The 10,000-nt window shown below is 39.7% G+C and overlaps 1 long non-coding RNA gene across 1 annotated transcript in view; it reads left to right on the top strand.

The window, feature by feature from the left end:
- The first annotated feature begins 664 nt into the window (after positions 1 to 664).
- Positions 665 to 10,000, top strand: part of LOC123511283 — a 56,098-nt gene continuing 46,762 nt past the window's right edge. The window contains exon 1 of the long non-coding RNA XR_006676741.1: positions 665 to 786. This is a non-coding gene — a long non-coding RNA (uncharacterized LOC123511283). The remainder of the gene's footprint in view (positions 787 to 10,000) is intronic.

Genomic DNA, 10,000 nt, shown 5'->3' with positions numbered 1-10,000 from the left:
GTAGTAGTAATAGCATCGTGTACCTGAGTCACCTGGCATACTTTCACTCTGGTCTGGCAGGTAAACACAAAGAGGGAGCCAATCAAAGAAGCACACACAAAGGGTAAGGAGGAGCCGAAAGAGACTGTAGGACGAACCAACAGTAGCAAGTTATACCACCAGCCAATAGAAGAAGCAGTGAAAAGAAACACCGCAGTAATATCTAAGAAGCAACACACGATAGAAGCAGTGAAAAGGAAAATACGTAGAAACAGAAAGCAAAGGAAGAAATAAGAAGCATAGATTAGCAATGAGAAATAACGAAGATAGCAATACAGAGAAGTGATGAGAACAAGTGCTTCAAACTGCATGAGTTTCCCTGCCACGCTTCAAGAGAAAGGGAGAGAGAGGGAGAGGAAGAGAGGGAGAGGGAAGTCTTATTTGCATCAACACACGTCAATCCCCTAAGTGTTTTAAGGCATTTGATCAGCTTTGCGCGGAAACTGTGTTAATCCAACGAGCGAGGACACTTACACCTCTGTTCAGTATTTCTCGTAAGGGCGCCGCTGCTGCTGGGAAGGGAGCGTGGGAGGGGCGTGGAAGGGGAGGAAGAAGGGCAAGCAGGGGCAGATCGGCTTAGCAGCTTTACCCTTGCAGTTCCTGATTTCGGAATATCTCTCGTTGCAGGTGAGACTGAAAATAACAGCACAGTGAGACGCGTGGCAGAGATCCAGGACAGCGAGGTGTGGTCACGCTTGCTACTGCCTGTGTCTTGCCCGCGCTGAGGTGCTGCCAAGGACGGTGAGTGTGAGTATTAGCAGTCTTTGTGTTGTGTGATCCCTTGAGTGGCAATAACAAGATGGCGCTTAACTCTGTGTTCTTAGAAGCTTTGTTTTACTGTCAGGGTTATTTTCTAATGCCGTGGAGTCAGTCAGGTTCCTTTGTTTTTCTTTTTACTATTTTGTCTTTCTTTTTTATTTTATCGCTGTATTCTTTAAAATGTTCTTGAATATACTAATAGTTCTTTCCGAGCTGGGTAAATCTAGTCAAGATGTTGGAGCGGCTGTTTCATCGAGCTTCTAGATTTCACTGAGCAAAAATGAAATAATATGCATTGAAAACGTTGAAGAAATATCGCCACTTTTTTTTTTTTTCTTTATCAGTATGTCTCAAAATTCCTTTCCAAACTTACACCACAGCAGTGCAGGAAGAGGTTCACTACAGCTCAGGAGTTAATAATGTGTTGCTAATGAGTGCAATCCTTTTAATCCTCATCAGTTTAATCCTCATCACTCAGTCGCTCCTCGTCGCTACTTACTGTGACTTATTGATAACAGTTTGCTACTGGAATGTTGCACCTCTCACTAGGCAAGAGTAAAGACTTATTACCTTTATTTTCTTAGTTTTAGCTTACAATTCTGAAGGAAACTACTCTGTTTGTCCAGTTTTCTTCAAATTTTACTCATTACAGTTTATGAATGGACTGCATTTTTCTACTTTCATCCATTCTCATTAAGGAAGGTGCGATCTTTCCCTTATTCTGTTCACCATCCTTCGTTCACACCTTCTAACAGTGTTAAAACCATTATCACTTTATGAAATCTGTTTTGATGATTGTTAGCTAATGTTTACTTAGAGAATCCAGGCCATCGGAGTAAAAGCTAACGGTGTAATGTGGCAGTGTTATCCCTTAGATTTGCATAAACTGTTCTTAAACTACATGAAGTCAATGCGTCACAAGTAAAGTAATGACAAAGCATGCGCCTTAAATCATCAAAAGAATTAAGAAAATGATGACTTTTTGAATTTTTTTCCTCCCTTTATTTTCTTTCATTTTACATATAACTCCAAATGGCATTCCTTACGTGGACATTTTAACCTCTTTCTTTTTTTTTTTTCCTTTTTTTTCCTCCTCCTTTTTATTAAGAGTCATCATTTCAAACCGCTAACTCTTCCTTTGTGTTCCATTGTATTCCTGATCATGAAACACCTCTGCCTCATCAGATCCTCTCGAAATTATATGAGACACTTTTTTCACAACCTGTAACCACGAAACACACACACACACACACACACACACACACACACACACACACACACACACACACACACACACATTCCCAGTGAAAAGTGAACCCATGCCGCCTCGGGATTAGCGAATTGGCAGTTTTTAGGTCTAAAAGGTCACCGCCGCCGCCCGGGGATGGAACCCTGAATATTTTTATCTTAAGTCCGCCGCTCAGCCATCCAACCCACGAGCCACTCTGATTGGAGAGAGAGAGAGAGAGAGAGAGAGAGAGAGAGAGAGAGAGAGAGAGAGAGATTCATACCAACAAAAAGAGAAGAGGAGATTGATACACAGACAAAAAATCAAAACGAGAAAGAGAGACAGAAAGGCAAAGAAAGGAAGTGAATTAACACACACACACACACACACACACACACACACACACACACACACACACACACACACACACACACACACACACACACACACACACACACACACCCACACACACACGTGAAGAGAGAGACAGTCAAGCAAATAAACACAGATAAATAACAAGCACATATACATCCATAACAGACAGACAGACAGACAGACAGACAGAAATAGATATACACAGAAGATAAAAAAAAAAAAAACAGACAAGCAGAAGAGAAAGAGATAACAGACAGACAAACAGACAACTACAGATAGGAAGAATAACACGTAATCAGATGGAAGGAGAAAGATAAACAAACACACAAGGAGAAGACAAACAGACAGACAAACAGACAGACACACAGATAGACAGACAGACAAAGGGAAGAATTAGAGCGATAAGAAGAAAGAAAGTAACAAGATTAATAGATAATCGCGTCTCTCTTTCTTTTCTCTCTCTCTTTCTTTCCTTCTCTCCTTCTCTCCTTCCCTTTCTCACTCCCTTATTACCTCTCACCTGAATAAAAACAACAACTTAAAGCAGAGAGAGAGAGAGAGAGAGAGAGAGAGAGAGAGAGAGAGAGAGAGAGAGAGAATGATAACAAGATTAATATATAATCCGCCTCTTTCTTCCTTTCTCACTCCTTCATCCTTTAAAACCTGAGGGAGAGAGAGAGAGAGAGAGAGAGAGAGAGAGAGAGAGAGAGAGAGAGAGAGAGAGAGAGAGAGAGATGTACCCACCTTCTTTCCTCTTCGAATTAGCGATTTTGCTAATTCCCACCTGGACAACTTGGCAGGACACACACACACACACACACACACACACACACACACACACACACACACACACACACACACACACACACACACACACACACACACACACACACACACACACACACACACACACACACACACACAACCAAAGTAATTAATAAAAGGCGAGAGGTGGAAGTGTTAGCTGGAAAGAAAAATAGAGTTCAATGACTTTTAACCCTTTGGAAGAGAGAGAGAGAGAGAGAGAGAGAGAGAGAGAGAGAGAGAGAGAGAGAGAGAGAGTTATTGGTTTGTTTGGATCTGTAGTATATTGCGAAGAATACGTAAGGATAAGATATTACGTTGTATCTAAAGTGAAAATATTACTAATGTGAAGAAATAAATAGAGAAAAAAAAAAGAAATGGCAGGAAATGTGTGGCGTTGAAATTATAACAGAGAAATGAAAATGTAAATGAGTTAGTCTTTTTTTTTCTTCAACTCAAAAAAAAGAAATGCGAAGATGAAGGCAAATATAAAGTAAAGAAATAATAAATAAATAAAAAAAACATTGGAATTATTAACGACATTAGACTCTTAAATCCGCAGAAGAATAAAAAAAAAAATAATACATAGTGATACGAAAATAAAAAGAATGGAAATCAAATAAACGTATCAAAAAGCACCGCGTTTAATACCAAAATGGAACGCTCGCCAACTAAACAATATATGAATGTTTTGAAAAATATATGTAATAAAATAGATATTCAATTCCTTTCACACCGGCCAGCGAGAGAGAGAGAGAGAGAGAGGGGGGGGTGAATGAGGGGAGGGTGTCAGGCGTTCAATCAAATATAGACAGACAGAAAGACAAAAACAGACAGACACACAGACATACAGACATGCAGACAGACAGACAGACAGACAACCAGACAACAGATAAACAAACAGACAGCAAACAGTTAGGCTGACAATTAAACGTGGACAGATGAAATAAACAGACAGACAGACAGACAGACAGACAAAAACAGACAGACAGACAAACAGACAACAGCCAAGTAAATATAGACAGCACTCAGTTAGACAGACATGGATAGACAGGTAGATAAACAGTCACACAGTCACACAGACAGACAGACAGACAGAAAGACAGACAGGAACAGGCACAGTTAGGCGAGCAGACTAATGAACAGAGACAGAGACAGACAGGCAATCAGAGAGAGAGAGAGAGAGAGAGAGAGAGAGAGAGAGAGAGAGAGAGAGAGAGAAACAGAAACACAACACAAACAAACGGCACAAGAGTTTCGTCACCCATCATGAATATTGATATGAACGAAGCTAGGTGGAAAAAGGTGATAAATAAATAAATACGGCGAGGGGATTTCATAGCTTGTAGAAGACTTAGGCACAGAGAAATGTTACGTCCACTCTCTTTCAAAACACTGGTGACGAGAGAGAGAGAGAGAGAGAGAGAGAGAGAGAGAGAGAGAGAGGGAGAGGTAGAGGGAGAGGTGGTGTGATGAAAGTACGAGTAGTGCATTAGTTGATAGAGTATTGTTTTCTGAGAGTGATATCGAGAAAATTTTTAGCAATGTATAGTCGGAGGCAGGTCGTGGTGGTGGTGGTGGTGGTGGTGGTGGTGGTGGTGGTGGTAGTGAAGTAAGAAGACCGGAAATTAAGGTGAGTGAAAGTAACAATGTACTATTAATGAAATGAGGAACAGTGCGGACGGGAAAAATTAAAAGGTTGAAGGGAAGGAAAGATTCACGATTGGAAAATGGGAAAATGAAGGTAATGATGGTGATGGTGATGATGATGATGGTAATGGTGATGATGATGATGATGGTGATGGTGATGGTGATGGTGATGATAAAAAGACAAACGGACACAAACAGACAGATAGACCATTGAGAAAGGAATATGATAGATAGAGACAAAATGTAGAAAAATGAAAGAAATCAAGAATAAAATGAAAAAAGAAAGAGAAACGAAAGAAGAAATATAAGATGAGAGAGAGAGAGAAAGAGAGAATATAAATTAAGAAGGAAAAATAATGCGATGCCAGGTAAAACAAAAAAGGGAAAAAGGAAGAGCAAGAATATGAATGAAGTGGAGAGAATTATAAAAATGAAAACCGTAAGAAACAAAAACAGGAAAAAAAATAAAAAATGGAAGAAAAGAAAGACATGAATGAAAAGAATATAATGAGAAATAAAGAATGATGATAATGATGATGATGATGATGATGATGATGATGATGATGATGATGATGAAACAAGGATAAAAAAAAAGAAAAAAGAAAACAGGAACAAGAACCGAATAACAATAGAAGAGAAGGGTGAAGAAAAGATAGATGAAAGAAAGAAGATAGAAGAAAGATAAACAGAAGGAAGGAGATAGAAGAAAGATAGAAAAACAAAACAAATGACGATAAAGAAGGACGAGGAAGAAGAAAATGAAGAAGAAGAAGAAGAAGAAGAAGGAAAAGGAGAAGGTAGAAATATATAGAATAGAAATATGATAAAAGAAAAAAAAACATACAAAGAACACTTAGAAAACGAAGGAGGAAACCAAAAACTAAGAAGAAAAGGAGTAAAAGAGAGAAAAAAATAAATAAGAAAAAGAAACATACCAAAAAACTAAAGAAAGCAAAAAAAAGGGAAAAATAGAAAGAAAGAAGGAAGAAGACAAAAAATGCAAAAGGAAAGTTAAGAAGAAAGAAAAAGACAAGCACGAACACGAAGAATACAAAGAGAGAGAGAGAGAGAGAGAGAGAGAGAGAAAGAAGAAGTACAGGACAAGACGGTAAGAGAAGAGAGAGCGTGTGTTGAATTGTAAAGACTAAATATAAGAGAGAGAGAGAGAGAGAGAGAGAGAGAGAGAGAGAGAGAGAGAGAGAGAGAGAGAGAGTAAAGATAGTAACCCAACCTGGAAATGTGAAACCCTCTTCCCTCTATCCTTCTTCCATCTTTCATTCTTTATTCTTTGTCCTCTTTCTTGTTGCTTCCTCTCTCTCTCTCTCTCTCTCTCTCTCTCTCTCTCTCTCTCTCTCTCTCTCTCTCTCTCTCTCTCTCTCTCTCTCTCTCTCTCTCTCTCTCAGCCCATACTTCACTCTCACCCCTGTCATCTTTCTCTCCCTCTCCTGTACTGTAATTCTCGTTCGTCTCTCTCTCTCTCTCTCTCTCTCTCTCTCTCATCTTTACTCACTTTTTTTATTTCATGTTTGTATTTTTTTCATCTTTCGGTATAATCTTATTAATCGTTCTCTTCCTTTTTCTCCTATTTGTGTGAGAGAGAGAGAGAGAGAGAGAGAGAGAGAGAGAGAGAGAGAGAGAGAGAGAGAGAGAGAGAGAGAGAGAGAGAGAGAGAGAGAGAGAGAGGGCGTGGCGAAAGAAAGATGGGAGAGGATAGGAGAGGAGGGGAGAGGCAGGTGGTGTTGGAGACATAAAGAAGCTGAACGTATAGTGGGAGAGAGAGAGAGAGAGAGAGAGAGAGAGAGAGAGAGAGAGAGAGAGAGTGGGAGAGGTCTATGGGGGAATGTACAGTAGTGTGAGGTATGGCATGGGAGAGCCTGGAAGGAGCTTGGGTGTGGCGGGGCGTGGGTAAGTGTGGTGGTGATAAAAATAAAAAGGAAAGGGAGGGAATGTGTGTGTGTGTGTGTGTGTGTGTGTGTGTGTGTGTGTGTGTGTGTGTGTGTGTGTGTGTGTGTGTTTGGGATGGTTCTTTCCTTTGGTGATTTGAATTTGTTCCTATTTTTTTTTTTTCTGTTTGGTGATTTTTTTCTTTGTTTTTATGTTGTCAAGTTTTATATATGTCTGTATGTCTCCTCTCTCTCTCTCTCTTTCTCTCTTTTTCTCTCTCTTCCTCCCTCTCACTGTCGCTGTTGTTCTTGTTCCTTCCATCGTTCTTCATGTTATTCCAAACCATTTTCTACCATTATCTTCTCCCCATCCCCCATTTCCATTATACCCTTCTTGTCTGCTTCTATACCATCTTTTTTTTTAACCCCATGTATTGCTGCTTCTATCTATTTATTTACCCATTTATTATATTTTAGCTCCTTTTCCCAGACGAGTGCCGGGCGAGCGAAGAGGAACAAAATAATGAAGGTTCACCAAAAGTTACACTCCTGTTTAAATGCCGCTCGCCACGCCGCACCTCGAGAATAATTGAATGTCTGGCCAAGTTCATGTGGAGAGAGAGAGAGAGAGAGAGAGAGAGAGAGAGAGAGAGAGAGAGAGAGAGAGAGAAGTAGACACAAACCATGGACGCACAAAGAGAAAATATCACACACAAACACAAACCCCCAGAGAGAGAGAGAGAGAGAGAGCAAGCATGATGTTAGTTCAGGAATAGCTGTGCCCTGTGTTTTGATGCTTCGCTCCCAGGTGGAATTCAAGTCAAATGAAGGAGAAAAGAAAAATAATCATGAAGTGAGGAAATGTTTCAGAGTCAGGCGGTGAAGATGATGAAAGAAGGGGTGAAGATACCGGTTCAGTCTTGCATTAGAAAGGTGGACGGACTGTGGAGTGGTGTGGTGTGGTGTGGTGTGGTGTGGTGTGGTGTGGTGTGGTGTGGTATGGTATGTTGTGTTGTGTTGTGTGGTGTAGGAGAGTAAGATTTGAAGCGGAGAAGCAGTTTTTTTTTTTTTTATGTAGGGAAGAGGGCCAGCAAAGGGCAAAAAAAAAAAAAAAGATTAAAAATGAAGGCCCACTTGAGTGTTGGAGTGAGAATGTTTAGTGAATGGAAGGGAATTGAAAAAGAGCAACAATATGAAAAGTAGCAGCATTGGTTATCACAAGAGATCCAACACTTTAAAGACTACATATGCATGAGAACTCTAGAACTCCCTATCTGCTTCTGTATTGGTTAGTGAATAGGTGTTGGAAAGAGAAGTAATCCTAAAAAAGTATCAGTTCTGGTTATAACAAGAGATCTAACACTTTAAAGACTACATATGCATGAGAACTCTGGAACTCCCTGCCTGCTTCTGTATTCCCATCTTGCTATGACCTGAACACATTTAAGAAGGAGGTTTCAAGACATTTTCTTTAGGCTAACTCTCTCGGACCAGCACGGGAATTGGTATCTAAGTGGGTCTTTTTTTGATTAATTACTTTTATTTCCTTTAGCCTTTTTTTTCCAGTAGCCATTTTTTCCCTCTTATGTAAAAAAGAGAAGGATAAATTAAGGACTTGTCAAGAAATAACCTTGAGATGGGATGTCGAGCATTTGCAAGATGCGCACCAAGGATTTACAATAAACTGCCGAGTGATATTAAAGGTTGTGAGGATCGATGTCTTCAAAAAGAAATTGAAGACATATTTGTTCAAGGAAGTTTATAATTTTAACGGCATGGAAATCAAAGACAATTATAGATGCTAGTTGCTTTTGAGGGAGGCTCTGCGGAGCGCTGCCTCGCAGTGGAGCGGAGCCTTGAACAAACAGCCCAAGTAACAAGTAACAAGTAATAGAGAATGAGATTGATACGAGTCTGTCTTGGTAGTGAGTCAGCAAATGGGTCGGCAATGCATGACGGAGTGGCCACAGAACGCCTAACTCCGCCATAAATAACTTGGCAGGAATTTTTATCATCTTTTAATTTCCATCCGTCAATCTCCATTTAAGCCCTTCTCTACCATGTCGCGTTTTTTATATTCATTCTGGTTACTATTTAGTGATTTTATACTGCCTCAGAAACTTATGTGTGGATTAAGATGGCAAGGACTTTGGCCATTAATCTTTTGACTTCCATAAACCCTTTCTAATTCAAATAAAATCGTACCCTAAAATCATGGTAAAAATGCATCTCAGCATTGAAAGGGTTAAGATTTGCGATGAAGGACTGAGTGTCTCAAGGATGCTTTGATGGTGAGGAAGGATATGAAGGAGGTGGACGATCAATGATGGGTGTGCCAGCCATTGAGCGCACAACGTTACGATAATTGACTTGGCTGGGATTGATATGCTGTGTAAATTTGCAGGCATATGAATGGTAGACTGAAGAATGTGACTTACAGAGGAAGGAAATCATTTTATGTATTAATGGAAACTGGATGACGGATCCGACATAGAAGGCTCAGTTTGATGAAAGCTAACTTAACAACACGTAATTAAATAAAACGTAAATTCTTGTTGAGATTCTTAGTGAAGAAAATATTAAAGAATGTTTAATATAGAGAAAGAGGATCAGTCTACTGGATAGTGGAGGATAAATGACAAAGGTTACACGGAACGCCCATGTTCATGACAATTAACCAAACGTATCATGTAGAACATAACATTAAATACATTGTCGAGATACTTAATGAAAACTCATGAATGTAGAAAAGGATAAGTTTACTCAGAAGAACAGCTAATTAAATGAGAGTCTACCAAATATACAAGACACAGCTTTAGTTCAACGTTGACCAAATACATAGTACAAATCACCACGTTCACTCACACCAGACACTCACCAAAGACCACACTTCAACACAAACATGACAGCGAAACACACATAACCTAAATAAAAGTGTTCCAAATATAGAAGACACAGCTGTAATTCATCGTTGACCAAACACACATTACAAATCACCATGTCAATTCACTCCACACACTCACCAAAGACCATACTTTAATACAGACATCACAGCGAAGCGCACTTAATGCCACCGAGTCTAATTGGAGGAGAATGAAGGTTAAATACGTCTGTAGGAAAGACCCACGCTAATGAACAACAGATATTCTAAACCAGGAGACACAGACAGACAGACACACAGACACACAGACACGTTCTCCTTTACTGTTCGTTCGTTGCTGTGCTGCGTTCAGTCTTGTACCTGAGCACTTGTTTGTTTATT

The sequence above is a fragment of the Portunus trituberculatus genome, chromosome 31 (assembly GCF_017591435.1).
Source record: "Portunus trituberculatus isolate SZX2019 chromosome 31, ASM1759143v1, whole genome shotgun sequence".
Classification (NCBI taxonomy): domain Eukaryota; kingdom Metazoa; phylum Arthropoda; class Malacostraca; order Decapoda; family Portunidae; genus Portunus; species Portunus trituberculatus.
The sequence above is the reverse complement of the archived record's forward strand: the minus strand, read 5'-3'. Positions and strand labels throughout refer to the sequence as shown.